Below are 25,693 nucleotides of genomic sequence, written 5' to 3'. Positions count from 1 at the left end.
AAATAAACTTCGTTTTCATTAATCGTAGTGTGGGTGGTAGTTTTGGTGGTATTATTCCGGGGCTATTGTGCAGCAATTATGTAATAAAGCAAATCAGTGTTTATGTTGGCATTTGTGAAAACTAGATTTCCGTCCTGAGTTGGACATGTATTATTGATGAAGGAAAGTAAAAATCCTGGAGTCTTGATGGAAATAACAGTATGAACTTATTGAGCATTTTACTTTTTTTTTTAATCTAATGCTATCTACTGCAAGTGCTTAGAAACCATTACCAACATTCTAGCAATAAGTATCATTACAGAATCTTAACACTATTTCACACAAAAAGAAACCAGTTTTTCTTGGAGAAATGACTGATGCAAAGCCTGGAAAAAGAAATGTTCAAAATGAGTCTGAAGCATCTCGTCACACCAAAGCAGGAAAGCAATCAGACTTTAAGGTTATAGCAAAAGGACTCAGAGCTAACTTGAAGAGATTCCCACACTAGCCAAAGATGGGCATTTGAGATATCCAGAAGGATAATAATTGCAATCTGGTTGCAATGATATAATCTGTTGCAAAACACATCAAATATCTTTAAATCAATGAGTTCATGATGACAAAAAAAAAAAAAAAACCTAATAGCTTACTTTTCGAGGATGATAAAGTACCAATTCATTTTTTTGAAAACTAGTAAATAAAGAGAAAGAATCAAGTGTTAATCTTGCCTTCCTATACAAACATGTTCTTTGGTTTTAAAACAATTAAGATATAAAAAGAAGAAATTCAATGTTAAGCATTTCAATCAAGTGCAGTAAAATTTCACATACGAACTAAAATTTACACATACCAAACAAAAGTATTATGCCTGCAATTCACATTCTATTTCAGCCTTTTAAAATTTAAGAATAAATAACTTCAAGTGGTCACTCAAAATTTCCACTTGAGAATTGAAGTAACCCATTTTGTGTATTCCTCTTTACACTGACTGATATTATTATTGATTTCTCATTTACACAAGACTATGCAGCCCCACAAGAATTGGAGGCACAGAGTGCACCCATAGCAAGCTCTAATGAATCCAAATCCTCATTCTTCAAATGAAAACATTTAACTGGGTACCACGTGGCAAGACCAACTGTGAAACTGGACTTCTCTGAACTAACGTCCATGTAGAAGAAAATGTTTATTAAAGGATAGGTAATAAAAATGTGTTAATTTGAAGCTTACATATATATCATTCAAAGTCAACAGTAACCACAGCGATTGTTTAGAACTTGGTCCAACAGATTTTTTCCAGAGACATTACTTATAATTGGCAGCTTTTGTAATAAATAAAAAATATGCTAGCTTTAATTTTATTGTTGCTTTTAAGTCCTCTTTAAGATGCACATTACTATAGGCAATGTACCTCTTTTTGCTCACACCCTAGAATAGGTGACTTCCACTGCGCTGCCCCCAGAGGTATGACATTGGACCTGGTCAACCAGCGCCAATATCCCACGAGAGACAACCAGACTTTATCACCTCCTAATTGAAGAATAGAACACTATCTAAAAGGTGTTTCTTACTAAAAAATATAAAACCTGAATCTCATCAAGACTCTAGATTCAAATACCAATTTGTAAGAAGCATAGTGTTCAGAATCTGCTATAATGTCATTACAGGACACAATTAGCAAAATCCAGACTTTAGTGAACCTCACATAACAAATGATACAGATTTTTCAACAAATTAATTGCAGAGAGAGAGACAGACAGGTAGGGAGAGACAGGGAGAGACAGCAAGAGAGACAGTGAGAAGGAAGACACTTAAGAGATACAACTAATTGCAAATAGTAATCTTATTTGAGTCTTGACTCACTCCTTAGAAACTATCTGAGACAATTCAGAAAATCTGAGCACTAACTAGATATCTGATGGTTATTAAAGCATAATTGTTCATCCTGAAGTGCCATAATGACAGTGTTGTTATGGGTTTTTTATTTATTTGATTTATTTATTTGAGAGAGAGAGAGAATATGTGCATGCAAGAGTGGGGGGAGGGACAGGGAGTAGGGGAAGGGGAGGAAGAGAGAGAGAATCTCCATCAGACTCCCCACTGAGTTTGGAGCCTGACATGGGGCTCAATCTCACCACCCTGAGATCATGACCTGAGCCGAAACCAAGAGTCAGATGCTTAACCGACCAAGCCACCCAGGCACCCCTGTTGTCATGTTTAATGAAAGAGTCCTTTTATTTCACTAATAAATACTAGAGACAACATAATATCTAGGATTTGTTTTAAAACAATCTGACAGGGAGGCAATGATGGAAGTAGAGATGAAACAAGATTGGGCCATAAGTTGGTGATTGCTGAGGTTGAGTGTTGCATAAATAGGGCCAATTTTTTTTTAATTCTGTTTTGGTGTATATATGAAATTTTCCATAATAAAATGTTAAAAACCATTTTCCAAAAATCACAAAGCTGATAGAAGGTTTGAATGGAGGGCAATATTATTTCCTTAGATGGGAAGTAGGAGAAAGGTTAAGAAAGGAGAAAAGGTCATTGTTGGAGGAAGACCCCAGACTGAATAGGAGAGGATGTGGCTGGGGCTCAGCGGGAGGACTAGCCTTGCCCTTTATACTTCTTTCTTGGGAGAAAAGAAAAGAAGAATATGTGAGGACGCTGACACAGACACGTATTTTCTGGGGAGAAAGAGGGAATGTGGGAAGCTTGAAGGCCTTGTAGGGAGGCAATTCACTTAACCTCTGTGTGAGGTAAACAAGGGGATGGGGCTGGACCAGATGATCCGCAACCCCCTTCATTCCACTCTACCATGTTGGACTCTCCAATGTCAATGACAGAGAATAGAGCTCCTACCCCTTTGAATTTCAGACTTTCTGGTAATAATGAATTTGAAGACCAGTGATTGCTTTCGTCTGGTGAAGTCTGATGGATTTCTTTTTATGGGTAGTCGAAGCTGGTAAGGTTGGTTGTGAGGCAGAGATTTCAACCCTAAAATGTGGCCCTTTAGCTGCAAGCATCTGAGGACAGATGAAATATAGCTCTCATGCGGCAATATCCAAGGTGCCTGAGGCAAAGCTCACAGAGAAGATGGCCTGACCAACTAGAGAATTCTGAATTCATTTCTTTCCATCTACTGTAGCTGTGGGAAGTGCAGGAAAGGCAACATTATTTCTGCCTCACCAAAGATGTGTTTTGTAGCACTTCACCCCAGGATCCTGGAGCTGAGTACTTATAAAGACTGACATTTCCATCATACATACACTGACACATCACATTGCATCACATCTTCTGAATTGAATAGACGAAGGAAATCAGAAAAGGTGGCCACATTCAATGATCTGAATTCTTTGGGGACAGCTCAGTGCTCTGCAAGTCAAAAGAAGGATAAATTATTACAGAAGACTTCCCAGTGCAGCTGCTTCATATTAAACACTGTCAAATAACTCCCAACTTTCTTTGATCTGAATGAATTCTATATTACTTTGGTGACCTTTAGCACATCTCTCCTTGACTCTTATCCTTTTCTATTTTATTCTGTTTCTGCCTATAAGCATTCTTTCTTCATTTTCACTATGTACTTGGAGAGAGAGACATCAGTTATTTAGTTAGTTTTATTCTATGAAAGGTAAGAACCAATTAGTGGTTTATTAACATTAAAAAAATGATAAAGACACAAGACATGAAAAAAAAAACAGCAAGAAGAAAGCCACGATGTCCCAGGCTGCTAACATGTTCTCCCTCTGATGGTTTGTGGTTTATAAAAGACAAATCACACGTAATCTGTATCTAATGACTGCTTCCACTTTTCCTAAAAGTAACAATAATAATTTTGAAACCTTGGAAGAAAGGAATCAAAAAAAATACAGAGGGAAACATTTATTATTATATTATGTACAGAGTATATAATAAAAATTAATGCAGTACTCTGCGGGAAAGAGAAATAGAAAGGTTATAAATGGAGAAAGAGAAGAAAGAAAATGTGTGAAACCAGCCAAGTAAATTAATTGGGAGTACCAAAAACATACTTATTATATACTAAACTAATTTAAATAATTTTACTGTAATAAATACACTTACCTAATTTGTGTATTATGGCTGCAGAATAATAAGAATAGGGTCATTTATTGCATAGATGGTAAATTCCACTCTCAATTTCAAGATTTGAAATATTCTATTGTTACACCCAATATCAACTTTCTGCAATCATATGCTTGAAAATAATACAAAGCAATGAAAAATGCATACATATCCTGTAATAATATCTTGGATCAGAAGCATACATATGAGTAAGCAAAAACTGTGCTTTGGAACTATTTTTTTTTCAAAACAAATTAAAAGATATAACCAATTTACAACTTTCAATAGGTTTGGGGAACCTGGGTGGTTCTGTCGATTGAGCTTCCAATTCTTGGTTTTGGCTCAGGTCATGATCTCATGGGATTGAGCCCTGCATCAGGCTCCAGGCTCAGCAGGGAGTCTGCCTGAGATTCTCCCTCTCTCCCTCTCTCTCTGCCCCTCCCCCCAACCCCATGTGCACATGTGCGTGCACTCTCTCTCTCTCAAATAAATAAATAAATTTTAAAAAAACTTTCAACAGGTCTGCATCTATTCTTAAATAATTCTAAGAAGCTAAATAATTTTTTGGAGGGGAGAGTACATTTGTTTGAAATGAACGCAGAATAGTAATATACTTTGAACATATGCATCTACATTATCTGTGCACCAGAGTAAGTTATGAACATTACAAACTTAATTCATTTTTTTTGGCCAACTATTACAATATGATAATAAAATATGATATAACTTAGAACAGCAAATGAGTCACTTGTAGAATAGTCAGATAATACAGTTGTCTGCTCAAAACCAAGCTCTGCTTTGTTCAGGAATCATAACCAAACATGTTTTCACCACTACCTTCTTATCACCTATTGAGTCCAAAACACTTCATTTAAAAGGGCTTGATTATTTTTCATATGCAGTAGGTGACATCCTAACAACATCTAAGATTCAGAGTCACTATTCTGTGAGATCATTCGTCCTTCAGGATCAGCACAACTGTGCTCTGGCATGCTTGCTGGAAATCACATATAAAATTGGTGACTATCAATCCTCTGATCAACCCCAGCTCAACATATTTGATGTCCCCCCTCCCCATCACTTATTTTTCAGTTGTTTCAGATGAAGACTAAACTTACTTTACACTGAGCTTTAAGTTCTGAATAACCCATTTAGCTTATCCTTGAGATGCTGTTAAGAATTTTAATTAGTTAGTGATCCTGAATCATTTTTAGATGCTTACACGGAAGAAGCTACAGCACACCAAACTATTATTATCATTAAAAAATTGCAAGTATAACATTGCATTAATTATGGTTCTACATAGACCTTAATTATAAGCATTTAAATCTGGAGACAATTTCAGTGTTGGCAGGCCTCTTGATTTGTGAAATCATACAGAAGTGTTGTTGCTAGAAAATGCTATGAAATGAAACTTATCAACGCGAGCTGTCCCTGATTTGGGATAAATTCCTAATTTCTTTTAAATCAAGACCATGTTCTGCTATAGTATGTATTTTTCAACAAGCTTCCCCCTCCCCAAATTTCTTCTCTCAACAACTCAATGGGGTTCTGTCATAGGAAGTAACATTGGGGCTTAATTAAATCCCCTCCTTAGTTTTACATCTTTCACCATGCTATCTATGTGCTTCTCATATGTGAAATTAACAGTGTCTTTTTCTTTTGTTGTTGTTGTTTTGGTTCGGTTTGGTTTGGTTTTGCTTTGCCTACAAATTCAATGGCATCAACACATCATTGAAATGGCTCAGAACTGAACTATTTTCATCATATAGAAATGGTGAATCAATAGTGAAACTATGTAAATCTTTTCTTCTAACTTTATTAAGATTCCTCAGTGGATTTTCATTCTAGTAGAATAAAGTGTTAGTGCAAAAGAGCTTTTATCCTTGGGACACTACCTATCTTCAGCTTCTGGTGCTTCTCTGTCTACCACTTCCCCAACCTCACCTGCACATGTATACGAGCACATACGAGTACACACACAGGCATGCATGTGCACACACTGTGTTTCAAGAACATTGGATAGCTTATGTTCCCTTGACTACCATCAACTTCCTTCTCCTTAGTCTCCATTTGGAAAAGCTTTTTTAATGCTGTTCAAATATTACCTCCTTTACAAAATCTTCCCCAACACCCAAGGCAGAACCCATCCTTTATTCCTCTATGAGATCCACTGTACACCTTTGTTAAGCATTTGTTAATTAATACTATAATCTTATTTTATGTCCTTATTGTTTCTACATCTCCCATTAATTTAGGAGGTCTTGAGGAGCAAGAAAAGAAGATAAAACTAATATTTTTAAAGTATCTATCCAATCTTAAGATAAGTAGCATTTCCCTCATTTTTCCTGGTATAAACTGAGTAGCATAGAGGTGAAGTAATAACCAAGGTCATATAGCCAGTAAGTGGCAGAGTCAGAATCTTGAATACAAGTCCATCTCACTCCAAAGCCTATGACCTTCCATTGTATGAACAAGACTGTGTCTAGTTCATTGTGAACCCCAAATCCCTTGCACAATGCTTGGAAAATAGCACTAAATCAATAAATTAGTAGATAGATGCATAAATAAAACTCCTAGGACATGAACTGGACTACCAGATGGTAGGGATGAGCTCTCCAGGAACTAGGTCAGGATGCCATGGAGATATCCAGGTTCCAAGCTCTGCCTTTTACCAGTCCAGCTCTGTTCTGAGTGATAGCATTCAGAATGCCACTGTCTTCAGAAGACCCCTGCCAGTGATTTGCTAGGATGGGTGGGGGTTTTAACACTTATGGGGTGATTATTGTTACACCACGGCCATTTTGACAGCACTCAATGCTGGATTTCCTCTTCTTCTAGAACTACATATTTTGTGCTTATTCCATTATTTCATACTCTTGCTGTTGTTGGGGTTTTTTTAGGCAGCATGATGTCAGAGTGTGAAAAGAGGCTTGACCAGGGTACCTTTGTTTCATTTGTTTCTACAGACTTGATTCTCAATCTGGAGTCTATGTTACATTAATAATTTTTTACCAATAGAGGGAAAGATAGTTTAAATGAAGAATCCTCAAATCAAAACACTGCTCATCACATTACCATTTCCCTAAGAAGCCTCTACATATTCTCAAGAATTCATTTCTTGATCATTTCTATTAAACAAAATTATAAATCTTGGATGGATGCAAATAAATGGATGCAAATAAACTGTGGTTCAGTGTTTACCTCCTTGTTCCCAAGCACACCAAAGTCAGGCTACTCCAGCTTATGTTTTGCTTTCTCCACTTGCCTCTTTATGCATTCAAATTGACAAATGCCCTTGTACATTATTTTTAACCCACCCATATCTAATGCATCAGTATCTTGTTATGTTTCCTTTGATTTCATTGCTTGCAATGCTAGTATCAGCAGCACAGAATTGCCAAAGCACCAAGCAGCCCAATTTTTCTTTAATTTCTCAGAAAATTGACAGTTTTATGAACTGTCTCTTTACCTATGCCCCATAAACATGTCAGGCTGTGGAAAACCATTCTAATTAAATCCCAGGGGGACTGCAATGGAAGATTATAGCTTCTTGGCAGGTTATTAAAAAACAGTTGTTCATATATACACAAGTATGTGTACTGGGGCCTAACGTTTGACAGAACAGTCAAGGAATTAACCCCACTAGCTGCTTCAGCTCAAACTGACTGAAAAGAAATAAGAAAAGTGAGTGGGAGAAGACAGCTCCATTCAAGCTTTTACATTTATATCCTTTGTGAGCTCCTATAGATTACCAGATAGTTTAAAAGGTGTCTGAGGTCATCACCTTCCTCAATGGATTTTATATACCTGCTAGAGAAAATTTATACAACTGTTGTCTTTCCAATGAGTAATTTTTGATACCAGGATTCTCTTGGAACACTTATAATTGAGCCAGTGGAAAAACAAATAAAATAGATTTTTTTCCCCCTCACAAACTCAGAACAGAAACATACAGTGTATGGGATGTTGAATTTAAGGGGAAAAAAAGATAATTTTGCTCATGAAAATATTTTCCAGCATTTGCATTCCTGCCAAATGAACTATGCATTCTAACTGGATAGGTAAATATTTCAATCTAATTGGAGACAGTCATTTCTCAGATGGTTAAGTTAAAATCCAATGTCAAGAAGGAATGGTCTGTGAAGTTCCCTATGGAGTATATGATTCAAATAAATGAGTATAACACTTAATTAATTAGTGAAATTGGGAATTGTGGACCCACTAAATAATGACTTCGGTTGATATATTTAAGAGTCGTGAAAATGTGATCATGAGAGTGTGTCTTCCCACTTCCCAACAAAAAAGAACTTGGTGGATAAAGCATTCTGCTCCTGAGGTGAGTTGACATTTTCAGTTTCTCACAAGAACAGTTCCCTTTATTCTCTTCCATGACCACAAGGTGTAAAAATGTTTCTAGCAACTATACAAAAAAGGTCAGGCCCATTGTCTATAGGGAAATTGAATAAGACAGTATGGCTGGCTCATTGCAAAGCAACCATCACCACAGTCAAATCAGCCCAAAGTCCTTCTCCTAAGACTACAAAGCAAGGGATGACATCTTTGTCAGTAAAAATCTTTCTGTGGAAAACACTATTAAGGTTCCTCAAAAAATTTTTAAAAAATACTGTATGACCTAGTAATGTCACTACTGGGTATTTAACCGAAGAAAAGGAAAACATTAATTTGAAAAGATATATGCACTTCTATTTTATTGCAGCTTTATTTACAATAACAAGATATGGAAGGAACACAAGTGTCCATCAATAGAAGAATGGTTAAAGATGTAGTATATTTTTACAATGGAATATTACTCAGCCATAAAAAGAATGAGATCTTGCCATTTGAGACAACATGGATGAGCCTAAAGGGTATAATAGTAACAGAAATAAATCAGAGAAAGGCAAATATCATATTATTTCACTTATATGTGGATATGAAAAACAAAACAAACGAACAAACAAAAAACAGACTCTTAAGTATAGAAAACAAACTGATGGTTGCCAGAGGGGATATGGCGGGGGGGAAATGGGTAATACAGATAAAGGGATTTAAGAGGTACAAACTTCCAGTTATAAAATAAATAACTCACGGAGACGAAAAGTACAGCATAGGGAATATAGTCAATATTATTGTAAATAATGTATGGTGACAGATGTTGACTACACTTATAGTGAGCACTGAGTGATGTATAGAATTGTCAAGTCAATATGTTGTACATCTGAAACCAATATAACTTTGTATGTTAATTTTATTTTAATAAAAAATTAAGTGCTCTTAATAAAATCACATTGTTTATTTAAAAAAAAATAACCTGGCTGTATTTCACCTGAAATCTGAAACTGTTGTCGGTCCATTCAACCAAAATAAACTTTGAATTTACTCATAGATCAGATTCTAGGCATAATAAACACCATAGCATCTTAGAACTTAGAAAATAGTGTCCAATTTTTGGAAAATTAAATTGTTTGGCGTTATATTTTTTGGTTTGCTAGGTTGCTTTTGCCTGTCTCTCTTTCCAAACTTATTTTCTCCTGTTTGCATTTTCATATCACCCCTGTTTTCCAGAATCCTTTTCCTCTGCTTATAAACATGTTTAACATTCCTCTAAACTCATAAAAAAAGCCTTTCCTTAATCCTATTTACATCCTGAAGTCACTATCTCTTCTTTCCCTTCACTTCTTGCAGAAATACTCAATCCTGCTAAGTCTCTCTTGTCTTATCCTCTCACTTAGTGCAGACTTCTTCTCCACCACTTCCAGTATGGTGCTGATGACCCAAAGCTCCCATTGAGAAGTGACACAAAAAGACAACTAAAGAATTTCCAGTCATGCCATCTGGCAGTAATGTGTCTCAGTTCTGACATTTGTTAGCCTAACCTCTCTTGGCCTTGGGAATCTGCACATAGCTACCTTGTCTGTGGCTCTTGATCATCTGTTGATATCCTGGAACTAGCCTTTGGCTGTTGCTCATGCCTCATTCCTAGCTTTTTTATGATAAACCATTCCAGATACATCATCTCTCAGGTTTTATCTGGCTCTACAGATTTCCAGACTTCAACCTCTTAGCTCTTAACCCAAGTACCACCCATCCCTGGTCATCCTCATGTTTGAAAGATATTTCACTTACATTGCACCTTTCACTGGGTTGATGAGTACACAAGTGCAAAATAAAATGACTTTTTCCTAATTCCTCTTCTATTTAATCTTTCAATTGAGTACTGCCTCCTTCTTGAGAACGCCTCATTTCTGAGTTTGCATGCTACCAAATTATCATCATTCTTCCTAACTCTATGAAGTCTTTTTCTTTGCCCCCTTCAACAATTCCTTATAGTCTTCATTCTCTTTAAATTACAAGGACTATGCAAGATTCTCTATTAAGCCATGTTTTTCTCTCTTTGTGCAATCTCTTAAATTAATACCTCCTTCAATGGATTTATTGCGCTCTCAATAACAAAGACTGCCAAATCTCTCTCTCTTTTCTCTCTTCAGCTTTAGACTTAGGTTTCCAATTGCCTTCTGGACATTTATATTTATATACCTATTTACCTTGATATGTCCCCAATGTTAAGGTTCTCACAAGTCCAATTGTTCTTCCTGGCTTTCCTATACCTGTTGAAAGACTATGTTTCCAGGCTCCAGATTTCATTAATGTTTTAACTCCTAATTTTTCCAAACTCCTATATTCAATCAGTAACTAAGTATTGTGGATTTTACCTCTAAAACATCTCTCACTTCTATACAATCTTTCCCAATTCTACTGCAGTTTTCATGAACTTTTACTGTATTTGTTGTAATAACCTTGTAATTAATTTCTTTACAGTCTTTTCTCATCTAAGATACTATCTTTAAATCTGCCTTCTTAAAATTCAATCACGATCAAGTCATCCATCTGTTTAAAAATGTTAAAAGATAATGATAAGATGATTCATCATCACCTACAGTTTTTAGAACCAATTCCTCACAACCATGCTGTCTTTAATCAAAAACCCACTCTCTACTCCTTTGGGTAGACCTACAGAAGAACTCCTCCGTCAACATTTATAATGCCTTTGTCTTTCCTCTACCTTCCAAAACTTTTTCCCACTATCTCAGATTAAAAAAATATATATATATTGCCTATGATGATTCTAAGCTTATGGCAAGACATATTTAAGATAAGCTTGGACACCTTGTTAGGAAAGCAAGGAAGCTATAAAAGACTACGTGAGTCATGTTCTAGGACACAGGAACAAGATGAAGTGTCTCCAGTGGCCAAAGATGGTGTTTCCATTAGCCAAAAAGGATCATATTTGAAATGGATTACATTACTTCAAGTATATAAAAAGTCATGAGCTTAAATTGATATTCTTAAATTTTATAAAAAAAAAAATGTTCTCCATCCTTTAATGTCCATTTCTAATGTGAGCTTATCCATATATTACTTTTTGATTCCCTCAAATGACTTGGTTAGCTTTCCCTTTTGAATCCTTATAGCATTTTGCTTTTACTACTAATATTTTATTTTTCTTAATATATATACATCTAATAATATAGACACCATATGATTCCAAAAATCCCTGTTAGAGGTCAAAATTTCATTTCAAATGTACTTAAATTTTCTTTGATTGGTAAATGACCCATTTTTCAGCCCTAGGAATTCTAGTAAGAATCAATACCTTAGAAGACCAAAAATTGTAAATAAGGTATACTATTCTTGTTTGTTTTCATCATTTTTAAAATTATTTTTACTCAATTTATTATGTAGTACTTTTTGGCCTGATACCTCAAGTACTTTAGCAAATACAGTTATTATATAAAAATAACGTTTTTGTAACCTGTTAGATTACATCAATCAATATGAATTTTATTGCTGCTCGGTAAACTTATTTATGGGTTAGCTATATGTGAGAAACCATAATTTGATAATTATACAGAATATACAAATAATAAAGAAACTGATTTTAAACATTTTAAGAAACAAAGATTCTTATAGGTAGTTTATTTTTGGAAAATTAATAGATAAAAATAGTCTGGTTTATTATTATAATGCCTACAAAATATATAAAACATTTTTTCTAGCATTTCAGTTTCCCTTGATTCTTCTTATAAAAATATAGTGTAAATTCCTATTTCTGACACCTTTGTGATTGACATTGTTATGTCATTACCAGTTAATTTAAGAAACTAAAGAAATACATCTAAAAATCCCAAATAACAGAACTTTTAACATATGCCAAAACTAAAGTAGCACAGTGAAGTAAGGATTTAAGGTAAATTATCGGATAATTCAAGGTTTGAAAGACACTTTAGTCTCAGTAATCTGAACCATCTAGAGCAGCACTGTCAATAGAACATTCTGTGATGATGAAAATGTTCTCTAAATCTGCACTCTCCAACAATAGCCAATAGTCATATGTGGCTACTATCACTTGACATGTGGTTAGCATGGCTGAAGAAATTAATTTTTTATTTTATTTAATTTTAATTAACTTGTCATATGTGACTAGTGGTTACAGTATTGGACTATACAGATCTAAATCATTGTTTGCCTCCTTGACCTCTGATTATTATGAGTGTTGAAATTTTCAGTAACAAATGCACACAAACAAAAAGCACAAATAGATCATTTACAACTAAAAAATATAACTACTAATAATAATAACTATTGACCATCTATACGTTCTAAGTGCTATTCTAAGTTCTTTATATAAATTATTTGATTTAAAATTCAGAACATCCACATGACATAGGTGTCATAAATATTTAGATTTTACAAAGCAAGAAAGAACCACAGAGAAGTTAAGTAACATCCCCAATATATTATCTAGTAAATGGCAGATTCAGGCATTGAACTAAAGTGATCTGACTCCACAGCTCATGGAATTTTTTTTTTTTCCCACTACATTTGCCAATCTCTTTAGTAATCAAAGAATCATAGGCAAATTAAAATAAAACAGGATATAACTTGCCACCCATTAAATTAGCAAACATTTAAAAGACTATAGTATCCAATAAATACTCTTACTTATTTCAGGTAGAAGAATATAATAGCTGATTAATATAATTTGGCAATAAGAACTAAGATTTATAATAATGCCCATATCTTTTATTCATTTCCATTTCTGGGAACTTTTTCTGGAGTAAAAAATTAACAAGAAGAGGTAATGTCACTAAGATGGCAACCTAGGTCATTACTGACTTTGCTTCCCCTCACAAGAACAGCTAACAATTATTCAAGAACAAAATACCACTCAGAGAATCCTAGAATATGGGAGTGAAGCTGAGGCAACCACAGAGACCAAGACTGACTGATTGCATCAGAAGGGTAAGAAAAGCAGCTACATGTTGACTGCATTGCCCCTCCCCAAGGCCAGCACAGCACCATGCCAAGAGGTCTTCCCTGTGCCTCCACTTCCTCCAGCAGGAAAAGAGAACCCAGGAGGGACAACCAGCTCCCCCACACAGCATTGTGGGTCATTTTGTGGGAACCCCTACCCTAATCTTGCACCACAGGGGTGCATAGGAATCTGTGGGGTTCAACCACTGGGCATCTGACTGTGATGAAAAGGGGGGAAGGTCTTGCAACAAGCAGCACCTGGGCCATGGCATACTAATCCATGTTCTCACCTGTAGTGCTCAAGTAGTAATCCCAACCAACAGCCTTGCTCATCTACAGAACCAAGTCTGCAGCTTGTTGCCCTCCAGGGCAGGTAAGCTATTTCATAGCCCCATCTACTACTGAATATAGTATCCAGTCTCAACCATCTAGTAAGCCTGACCAGAGAATCCAGGCAACCACTGAGCCCATCTTATAGCCTCACTTGGGTAGGGAACCAATCTAGCAGTCCTATCCAAGTGTTCTCAGCCAGTAGCACAACCCACCATCCCTGTCATCAGAGCTCAAACAATTGCCCCACCCCAAAACAGACCATAATAGCAGGTCCAACCTGCCCAAAGATATTGCCAACAGATATACCCAGAAACAGAAACTGAGCTGACTGATGAGGAACTCTCTGCCAAAGCAACCTATAAAGTCTATAAGAGCAAACCTGTTATTCAAACGTGCAGATACCAACATAAGGAATCAAGGATCACAAAAAATCAGGTAAATATGAAACCACCAAAGGAAATTAATTAAGCTCCAATAACTGACTCTAATGAAAGGAAAATCAATAAATGTGAAACAAAGAATTCAGAATAATCTCCTTAAGGAAGTTTAGTGAACTGCAAGAAAACACAGCAGACAATAAACAAAATTATGAAATAATGCATGAAAAAAATGAGAAGTTTGACAAGGAAATGGCAACCATAAAAAAAAAAAGAACAGAAATCCTAGAGTTGAAAATAAAATAACTGAACTGAGATTTCAATAAAGTTTCAAAAGTAGACTTGACCAAGTAGAAAAAAGAATTCAGGACTTAGAGGATAGGACACTTGAAATTATCCAGTCAGAAGAGCAAAATGGATAAAAAGAATGAAAAAGAGTTTTAAGAGCCTATGGTATGGGAATTATAGGATACAATGAAAAGAAACAATATTTTCATTTCTGGAAGGAGGAAAGAGAAAGGGACAGAAAGTATATTTAAATCAATAATGGTTAAAAACTTCCCAAACCTAGGAAGAGAAATGGACACCCAGATCCATGAAATCCAAAGAATCCTAAGTAGATTGAACTCAGATAAGATCACACCAAAGCACATTATAATTAAATTGTCAAAATCAAGACAAAGAAAGAATGTTAAGAGTAGAAAGAGAAAAGAGAGAAATTACATACAAGGGAACACCATAAGACTTGGGGCAGATTTCTCAACAGAAGTTTTTTAGCCCAGGAGGGAATGGTTAACATATTCAAAATACTGAATGAAAGTAATTATCAACCAAGAATTCTATACCCAGCAAAGCTGTCCTTCAGAAAAAAGGACATCCCAAACAAACAGAAGCTGAGAGAATTCATTTCCACCAGGCCTGCCTTATAAAAAATGTTAAAGGGAGTTCTTTGAGTAGAAGTAGAAGAATGCTAATGAACATCACAAAACTATAAAAAGGGTAGCATAAATATCACTTGTAAGAATAAATTTAGATTTATAGTTAGATTTTGCAATATGGTAATAGTGGTGTATAACTCACAACTCTAGTTTAAAACTTTAAAAAATGAACATAGTAAAATGGACCATAAGTACAAAAATCTGTTATTAATTACACAATATAAAAACCATGTAAACTGTAATAGAAATAACCTAAAATGTGAGAGGGAAGAAAAGTAAAAGGGTGAAGTTTATGAATTCTATTGAAGTTAAGTTGGTATCAGTTTAAAATAGGGTATTATAGGTTAAGATGTTTTATGTAAGCCTCATGGTAACCACAAAGGAAAATCCTGTAGTATTTACACAAAAGAATACGAGAAAGATGTCAAAGCATACTGATACCAAAAGACATCAAAACACAAAGAGAGCAACATAAGAAACAAGGAATGATGAATCTAAAAACAACCAGAAAACAATGAACAAAATGGCAATAGTAAGTCCTTAGCTACCAGTAATTATTTTAAACTTAAGTAAATTAAATTCTCCACAAACAGGCATAGAGTGGCCGAATGGACACAAAAACAAGATCCAACAATTTGCTGCCCACAAGAGATTCACTTTAGACTTAAAGAGACATAGACTGACAGTGAGGGATAGAAAAAGACATTTCAAGCAAATGGTAACTAAAAAAAGCAGGGGTAGCTATACTTATATCAGACAAAACAGACTTTAAGTTAAAAATGGTAAAAAGAGAAAGAAGATCATTGCATAATGGTAAAGAGATCAATACATCAAAAAAGATATAACAATTATTAATACTTATGCACCCAACAATGAATTCATATTGTTAAAATGTCAATAGTACCAAAAGCCATCTGTAGATTCTGAATCAGAATCTGCATTTTAACAAGACTCCAGGTGACTTCTATGCACGTTAATGTTTGAGAAGCACTAATGCAGCATGCTCTAAGTAACGAACATTCTTGCTGCTTCTTGGTATCTGTCTTCTAGGCTATGATAATCAAAGATTGAAGTCAATGCCATTAACTATCAAGAACTTATTTTCATATAGAATATCTATATAAATGAAGATTAATTCTGCCATCATTCTTGGGAACTTTACGTAGATGATTCAAGGAACACTCTGCACTTTTAAAATCTTGATTTTTTTTTTTTTTTAGATTTTATTTATTTATTTGACACAGAGAGAGACAGCAAGAGAGGGAACACAAGCAGGGCCAGTGGGAGAGGGAGAAGCAGGCTTCCCGCCGAGCAGGGAGCCTGATGCAGGGCTCGATCCCAGGACCCTGAGATCATGACCTGAGCCGAAGGCAGACGCTTAACCCACTGAACCACCCAGGCGCCCCTAAAATCTTGATTTTCTTAACTCCAAATGTTTCCTCCAGTCCACTTTAGCACCTCACTCCATTGGCTTGACCCTAGCCCTGGGATCAATAAACAGGAGCTATAAACTCTTCACTAAAATTAGACATCTATCCTCTTTAAGTCATCCTGCAAGGAGTCACCATAGAATTCTTCCGAAAATGCTGTAATACGTTATCATGATTGCTCCCTGTTCAACCATTCACTATTACTTCCTTTAAAACAGCTACCAGATTGTTCAGTAATTTTTGTGTTTACACATCTCTTTCCTCCTCCCATCTCCCAACTCATAGAGAGAAAGACAATTTCCTATCATCTCTGTGACAGAAATACTTAGCCCAGTTTCTGTCTGAAAGCAGGCACTCAGTAAATGCTATTTGAAGAATGGACACAGTCATAAATTTTTATCTGCTTTCAAGAACCTCTATGCTCAGCCATTTGGATTAAGTATGATTACCCTCATTTCGCAAATGAGGAAGCCAATATCCATGACTTACCAAAGATTAGAAATGGAATGTGTAGCAAAGCCTACATAAAAACTGGTTTTCTGCCTCTATTAACCATGATTTTCTCATTTAAGATTTTTTTTCCAGTTTACAAATCTGCCTAAGTTTCAAGTCCTGCCACAGTCTGACCTATTCCTGCCTATCTGTTGGTAAGGACTGTACTCTTTCTGGTATATTCAGGTAAATCTGCCCACTGACCCACTTATATCATGCTTCTTCCCTCTTCTATTGCTTATGTTTATAACTATTGGCCTAAAGGAATATTTTAATCCTTATACAAATCCAACTCATCATAAATCCAATCTGTAAAGTTCTATTGCAATGTTACTCCATATTGCACAATTTTAGAAAATGTAGTCCTTGCTTTTTATGGCTCAAATATGCATAAATTATAATTATCATGGTTTTAGTTAAATAACACCAATTTCCCCAAAACATAGTACCAATTTCAGTTACTATGGTATATTAACTGTAATTACATAAAATAAAATTTTGCTGCTAACTCTTTAGTTCACAGATATGCATGTGCATATCATGATATGCATCATGATCCATGACCAATTCCCTCATTTCCTTCAAAGTTTGTCAGTGACTGGTCACTGTGCATCTGTCATAAGTTCACACACAGACAGCAAAGCATGTTGTAGGGTTGACTCCTTGTCTCTCAAGTGGCATTTTGCAAAATCAAGTGGCATTTTGCAAAAATGAATAGTCAAAAGAGGGAATTGATCAACAAAGATAAAAATGTAGGAAAAAAATGAAAAGTAACATTGGGAATGAAAGTAGAATCTCATGGAAATGGAGTTAATAGAAGAAATAGCTGACCTTGGGAATATTGACACTGCTATTTTTCAAGAGATTCTAGACATGCAGCCAGAGGAACTTAGTGGTGAACTTATTGACATAAAACAAACAAAACCTCACAGATATTTTATGATGTATAAAATGTAAAAGTTAAAATATCAGAAGCTGATCTAAATCTAGAAAGGAGCATGATAATTTGCCATGGCATAGAAAAGATGGGTGCTCCATAGCAGAGGTTATGCTAAGACAACAATGCAAGGACAGGGCAAACTACTCTTGATACTTCTTTTTTTAATAAAGAAATAAAACATTGTTCAAAATATTTTTTAATGTTTCAGTTATATTGTACTGTTAGTTTTACTAGTTTTTCATTTATTTACACAGTACAGAAGATCTTTCTTATAACAAAATGTTTTAATGCTATGGAAAATATTAAGTTTTTTCATTGATTATTAAAATCTCTTGGCATGTTCCACAAAGGAAACAATCAACAGAGTGAAAATGCAACCTACAGAATGGAAAAAATATTTGCAAAAACTACATACAAGAGGTTAAAATATCTAAGATATGTAAGGCACTGGGATGCCTGAGTGGCTCAGTCAGTTAAGCATCTGCCTTCGGCTCAGGTCATGATCCCAGGGTCCTGGGATCCAGTCCTGCATCAGGCTCTCTGCTTGGCGGGGAACCTGCTTCTCCCTCTGCCTGCTGCTCCCACTTGTGCTCTCTCTCTGACAAATAAATAAAATCTTTTTTTAAAAAAATAAACAAATTAAATTAAATATATAAGTCACTCACCTAAATGGAAAACAAATGAACAACAACAACAAAACCCTCAATTAAAAAATGAGATAAGTATCTGAATTGACATTTCTTAAAACAAGACATATAGAAGGTCAACAGGTACATGAAAAGGTGTTCAATGTCACTAATCTTCAGGGAAATGCAGATCAAAACTACAAGGAGATACTGCCTTACCCTTGTTAGAATGGCTATGATCAAAAACACCAAAGATCATATTGGTGAAAATGTGGGAGAAAGGGAACCCTTGTACTCTGTTCGTGGGAATGTAAAATTAGTACCCACTATGGAAAATAGTATGGAGGTTCCTTAAGAAAATTAAAAAGAGAACAAGCATATGACCCAACAATTCCATGTATAAGTATATCTCCTAAAGGAAATTATGGTTGCCAGGAGTGGGAAGAATGGGGAAATGGGAAGACGTTGGTCAAAAGGTACAAAGTTTCAGTTATTCAAGATAAATAAGTTCTAGGAATCTAATTTGCAGTATGATGACTATAGATAGCAAAAATGTATTGCATACTTATATTTGCTGAAAGTAAATCTTAAGTATTCTTATGACACACAGAGGTAATTATGGGGGCTGATGGATACGTTCACTAGCTTGATTGTGGTGATCATTCCAAATGTATACATATATCAAATCATCACTCTGTGCACCTTAAATATATATATATAATTTCTATTTGTCAATTATACCTCAATAAAGCTGAAAAATAAAAAATCTAAAGATCTCTTGGCATAGTTTCAGTTTGCACAGTCATATTATGGCTCCACCTGCCATGGAAAGTAAGGACTGCCTCTACTTGATTTTTTAAAGATTTTCTTAAAAGATTTTATTTATTTTATTTATTTGAGAGAGAGAGAGAGAGAGAGCGTGAGCAGGGGAGGGGCAGAGGAGGGGGATCAAGGGGGAGGAAGAGGGACAAGCAGACTGCGCTGAGCAGAGCCCAACCTGGGGCTCAATCTTACAACCCAGAGATCATGACCTGAGCTGAAATCAAGAGTCAGCTGCTTGACCGACTGAGCCACCCAGGTGCCCCTCGACTTGATTTTTGATGTATGTTTGTTTTATCTCCTTCTCAGCTAAACTGTGAACTACTTGAGAATGGTGGTACTCTTTTTTTTTATGTTATGTTAATCACCATACAGTACATCATTAGTTTTTGATGTAGTGTTCCATGATTTGTTGTTTGCATATACTATATCATTATTTTCACTGAGGAAAAATTCACATAACATAAAATTCACCATTTTAACCATTTCAAAGTGTACAATTGAGTACATTCTAGGACATTCACTATTTTGCACAACATTATCACTATCTGTTCAAAAACATTTGCATTTCATTTCATCCATGTTGTGCCACGTATCAGTACTTCATTCCTTTTTGTGACTGAATAATATTCCACTGTATGGATATACCTTAAATTGTTTATCCATTTAAGAAATGCTGGGTATTTTTCTGTATGCTTTGCCTATCATAAATAATGCTGCTATAAAAAGTTGTGTATAAGTTTTTTGAATATGTTTTCAATTTTCTTGCATACAGACCTAGAAGTGGAATTGCTAGATCCTATGGTAATTCTATGTTTAACTTTTTAAGAAACCATAAAACTGTCTCCCATAGAAGCCAAACCATTTTACATTCTCACCAGCAACTTATGAAGGTACCAGTTTCTCCACATCATTGACAACACTTGTTTTCAGGTGTGTTTTTTTTTTTTTTTTTTATTCTAGGCATCCTAGTGGGTGTGATGTGGTATCTAATTATAGCTTTGATTGTCATTTCCTTAATAACTAATGATGGTGAACATCTTTTTGCTTGCTTGTTGGCCATTTGAATCTTCTTTGGAGAAATGTCTATTTAAGCCTTTTGCCCATTTTTAAATTGAGTTGTTGTCTTTTCACTGTTGAGTTGTAAGAGTGCTCTATATATTCTGGACAATAAATTCTTATCAGACATATGATGTGCAAATATTTTCTGCTATTCTGATGGTTGCCCTTTTTTTCTAATGATTGCTTTTTAACTTGATTAAGAGTGTCATTTGATGCACAAGAGTTTTTAATTATGATGAAGTCCAATTTATGTATTTTTTTTGTTTTGTTGCTTGTGTGTTTGATGTGATATCTAAGAAACTATTGTCAGATCCAAGGTCATGGAGAGGTATCCCTGTTTTCTTCTAAGAGTTTTATATTTTTAGCTCTTTATTTAAATCATAGATCTATTTTTTAACAATATTTTATTTATTTATCTGAGGGAGAGAGAGAAAGCATGCACAGGGGGAAGGGCAGAGGGAGAGGGAGAAGCAGATTCCCTACTGAGCAGGGAACCTGACACGGGGCTCTATCCCAGGTCCCCGAGATCATGACCTGAGCCAAAGGAAGATGCTTAACCAACTGAGCCATAAATCATAGACCTATTTAGAGTTAATTTTTGTAAAAGGTAGAGGATCAAAGTCCAAATTCATTCTTTAGCATGTGGATATCCTATTGTCCCAGCATCATTTATTGAGCTGATTATTCTTTCCCCACCGAGTGGTCTTGACTTCTATGTCAAAAATCAAATGGACATAGACATATGGGCGATTTATGGACTCTCAGTTCTATTTCATTGATCTATATGTCTATTTTTATACCAGTACAACACAGTTTTGATTACTATGATTTTATAGTGAGTTTTGAAATTGTGAAACATGAGTCCTTCAATTTTGTTCTTTTTCAAGATTACTTTGGTCCTTTGTAATTCCACAAGAATTTTACTGTTTGTCTATTTATGTATTAAAAATGGAATTTTTATAGGTATTATATTGAATATATAGCCCAATTTGGGGAGTACTACCATCTTAACCTTATTAACTCTTCCAAACCACTAACACTGGATGCATTTCCATTTTTTTGACTCTTTTAAAATTTCTTTCAGTAATGTTTTATAGTTTTCAGTGTCCAAATTTTGTACTTATTTAAATTTTTTCCTTTTTTATGATATTGTAAGTTAAGTTGTTTTCCTAATTTTATTTTTGGATTTTTCAATGTTAATGTATACAAACACAACTGGTTTTTGTATCTTGATGTTATACACTGCCGCTTTTCTGAATTTGTTCATTAGCTCTAATAGTCTGAGGGGGGGGGTTGGGGTGAATTCCTTAGGATTTCCTATATATAAGATCATGCCATCTGTGAATAGAGATAGTGTGACTTCTTCCTTTCCAACCTGGCTGGCTTCTATTTCTTTCTCTTGCCTAATTGATCTGGCTAGAACTTTCAGTAACTGTTGAATGGGAGTGGTCACAGTGGATTTCTTTGTCTTGTTCCTGATCTTTTGGGAAAAACTTTTACTCTTTCCCCATTAAGTGTGATATTAGCTGTGGGCTTTTCATAAATCCCCTTTATCATGTTTATGAAGTTCTTTTCTATTTCTAGTTTGTGAAGTGTTTTCTATCATGAAGAGGTGTTGGAGTCTATCAGGTGTTTTTTCTGCATCAGTTGAGATGACCATGAGATTATTTTCTTTCATTCTATTAATGTGGTGTATCACATTGATTGATTTTTGTACGTGGAACTATCCATGCATTCCTGGGATAAGTCTCACTTGATCATGTGGTATGATCCTTTTAACATGCCGCCATAACCTGTTTGCTAGTATTCTGTTGAGGATTTTTGCATCTCTATTCATAAGGGATATGGGGCTGTAGTTTTATTTTTCTTGTGACGTCCTTGTCTGGCTTTGGTATCAAAGTAATGCTGGCTTCATAGGGTTAAGAAGTGTTTCTCTTTGTTGTTGTTGTTGTTGTTGTTGTCATTGTTTTTAGTAATTGCCATACCTAATGGGGGGTTCAAACTATGACCCCAAGATCAAGAGTCACATGCTCTACCAACTGAGCCAGCCAGACGCCACTTCTGGTATTCCTTTTTGGAAGAGTTTGAGAATGATTGATGTTAATTCTTCTTTAAACATTTAGTAGAATTCAAAAATGGTACATTTTTTCAGTTTGTGTGTGTGTGCATACGTATTTGTGTATCCTTCACTGTGCTTAGAAGGGCACTAGACACATAAAAAAAGATACATAATGTACAGATCAATTTCAAGCCAAGAAGGAGAAGTCTTTTTTTTGAAAGGTAAGTAAAAAAATTTTTGTAAATATGTTTATTGTATACAAATACGTTCATCTAACACCATCCCAGCCAGACCCTACAATGAATTTTCAAAAGGCTAGCAGGCAGGAGTGGTTCAGACACATACTATGGACACAGAAAAAAGGAACGAGCTCTACTAAGTGGCTTGAAAGAAAACCTCCGAGGTAATGCACTCACTCACCTTCCAAGGAGAAACTATGTAAAAATCCATAAATGGATTAACAAGCAGAACTGTGGTTGAAGAAAACCAGATTATCTCTGCCAAAGATGACAGCCCTAAAATGCACCAAGAAAATATCCAACAATAGAAAAGAGAAATTATCTGCTGGTAAAAATTCATGATGCTGAAAGCAGACACCACTAGCCTAATTTAATAATTGTAGGATCCCTGATGGAAGGAAGAAGCAGGATATGTTTGAATCTTTTTCAAGATTTAATTAAAACCAAAATGGCACTGATTCTTTGCTCCTCCATGATTCAAACAGTTTTACAGTGTACCAACAGTCAAGCCACGGTCAGAGGTAATGACTCACCACATTTTCAGAAGGGGATTTAAAGAATCAAAGAAACGCCGTTTAGAATTACCAGGAATAAAGTTCCACATGCAGCTTCCAGATCCTTCCTTGTCTGTCTCTTCACCGCATGGTCCTGAAGCACTTGTGCATCCAGAGTGCCTTCTGCGAGGGCTGGCTGCTTGCCTGCCTGCCTCACAGCGAGCCCTGGGCAAAACCGCAGTCACTCAGGCCTTCGCTTCTCCCTGGGAAGAGGAGCACTCTCTGTGCCCAGGAGGGAAACTTACAAGATCTCCCCCAGACTTCAAGGGAAACTGAGACTCTAACAAGTAATTCGGTCTGCTTGATATTTGGTGAGATAATGACCCCCACTGTTAGATGTTTCTCTTTTGACTACCTGCTGAAAGAAAACAGGGCCACGCACTAATTGCAAAATCCTTTTTTCAAAATCTTCTGATTCACATGCTGCTCTTAACCACTTGTCCTTAAGCAGGCATCAGGCAAAACGTGTTAGATTTACTGGATTTAGCAGAGAGCTATAGTCTGCTTTGTAAGACATTTTATATCACCCCAAAGAGGGGAGATAGGAGGAAAGTAGCAAGCAAAAAATGGCTGTTAGTAGGAGAGCAAGGGCTTCACTAGATTTGGTTCAGCTTGGCAAGCTGCAGAGGCAGACAGGCTTATTTGCTGTGTGGATTTCTGAGGCCCAGATCTCATACCTCTTACCTTTGGCTAAGCAAGTCAAGTTTATTGGGAGGGGATTCCCTGGCAAAGGAGCTGGACAGGGACACAGGTGAAGGACTTGGGTGCCAGGTCTCTGAAAACTGCTAACTAAAACTTCAAGTTCTGCTCCAGAAGATTAAAGGTATGAATAAAAATCATTTTCATTAAAATTCCTGTTGGATTTTATACGTCTCTACTTTGAGTGGTAGACTTTTTAACTCTTGACCTCTATAGACAAACAAATAAATAAATAACCCAGAGTGTGCAGATTTGGAACTGAAATGGAATCATCCAAAGAATTTTCTAAATTAGAGGAAAGGGCAACCTATACGGTGTTCAACAGCGTTGTTCAAAGTTAATCAATGCCAATTACCGGCAAGAACTTCATGAGGTCCAAGAGTTTCTCATTTATTAAATCAGATAATAATTTCAAATGTCTCAAAATTTTTCTTCTGAATCAGTTGAATAGTTGTCCCATTCTCTTCAAAGTTTTCATCAGTTGGCTGGTTAGGAAAACTTTGTTGGAAGTTCGCATCCCCCTTTGACCCATTCATTGGCTGCTCATCTTACTCCATTGAAAATTCTGCTTGCTGTTTGTCCGTTTTCTGCACAGTAGTACTTAACGTGTGTGGATTGCATGTGCACTTACAGCATATTATTAATTGACTGGTTATCAGCGACTTGCCGATCCACTCAGGCAAGTTGTAACTTGGTGATGATCTACGTATGTGTAAGGCGTACGTATGTGGACGCCCACCATCTGCCTTCCATAGCCACTATCAACCCATTGTTGTCATATTTGGTCATTATTTACACTTTATAGTTTATAAGACATTTTCATACACAGTGCCTAATTCTCACCGTCGTTTTAGCACTACTGAAAATTTGATACATATAAATGGGAAAAATAAATTTTACTTAACAAACAGCTATCTCTTAGGCACGTATTCTTATAATTCCCAGATTAAATTCACATTTAAATAGTTTAACTTGGGGCACCTGGGTGGCTCAGTCCATTAAGCATCTGACTTTGGCCCAGGTCATGATCTCAGTGTCCTGGATCGAGCCCCTCATTAGCCTCGGAGCTCAGCGCAAGTTTACTTGTCTGTCTCCTTCTCCCTAGGCCTCTGCCCCTCCTCCTGCTCATGCTCTCTCAAATAAATTTTAAAAATCTTTTAAAAAATATAAAATAAAATAAAATAAAATAAATAGTATAAACTAATGGTTGAGACCAAAGACTTTGGAATAAGGTAGATCTGAGTTCAAATCTTGGTTTTCCACTTCCCATCCCCAATGGGTTATTTCAACTCTTTTTGTTTCTGTCTCCTCATCTGAAATATGAGGAGTGTGCCTATCCCAGGGTTACTGTAAACATTAACTGTGAAGTATCTGACACTTTTCAGTAAGTATTCATAAAGGTAACTATTAAATAATGATATGATAACAGTAATAGCAATAATGATGATAATATAAATAACATCGTTGTTTTGTTGTTGTTGTTACTCACCTAGCCAACTGCCATACTTTTTTTAAAGATTTTATCCATTTTTGACAGAGAGAGAGAGAGTATACAAGCAGGGGAAGCAACAGGCAGAGGGAGAGGGAGAAGCAGGCTCCCGGCTCAGCAGGGAGCCCAATGAGGGGCTCATCCCAGGACCCCGGGATCATGACCTGAGCCGAAGGCCAACGCTTAACCGTCTGAGCCACCCAGCACCCCTACCATAGTTATCTTTTGTCTCATTCCTATTTTCCTAAGGGGA

This window comes from Phoca vitulina, unplaced genomic scaffold (assembly GCF_004348235.1).
Source record: "Phoca vitulina isolate PV1807 unplaced genomic scaffold, GSC_HSeal_1.0 scaffold31, whole genome shotgun sequence".
NCBI lineage: Eukaryota > Metazoa > Chordata > Mammalia > Carnivora > Phocidae > Phoca > Phoca vitulina.
The sequence above is the reverse complement of the archived record's forward strand: the minus strand, read 5'-3'. Positions refer to the sequence as shown.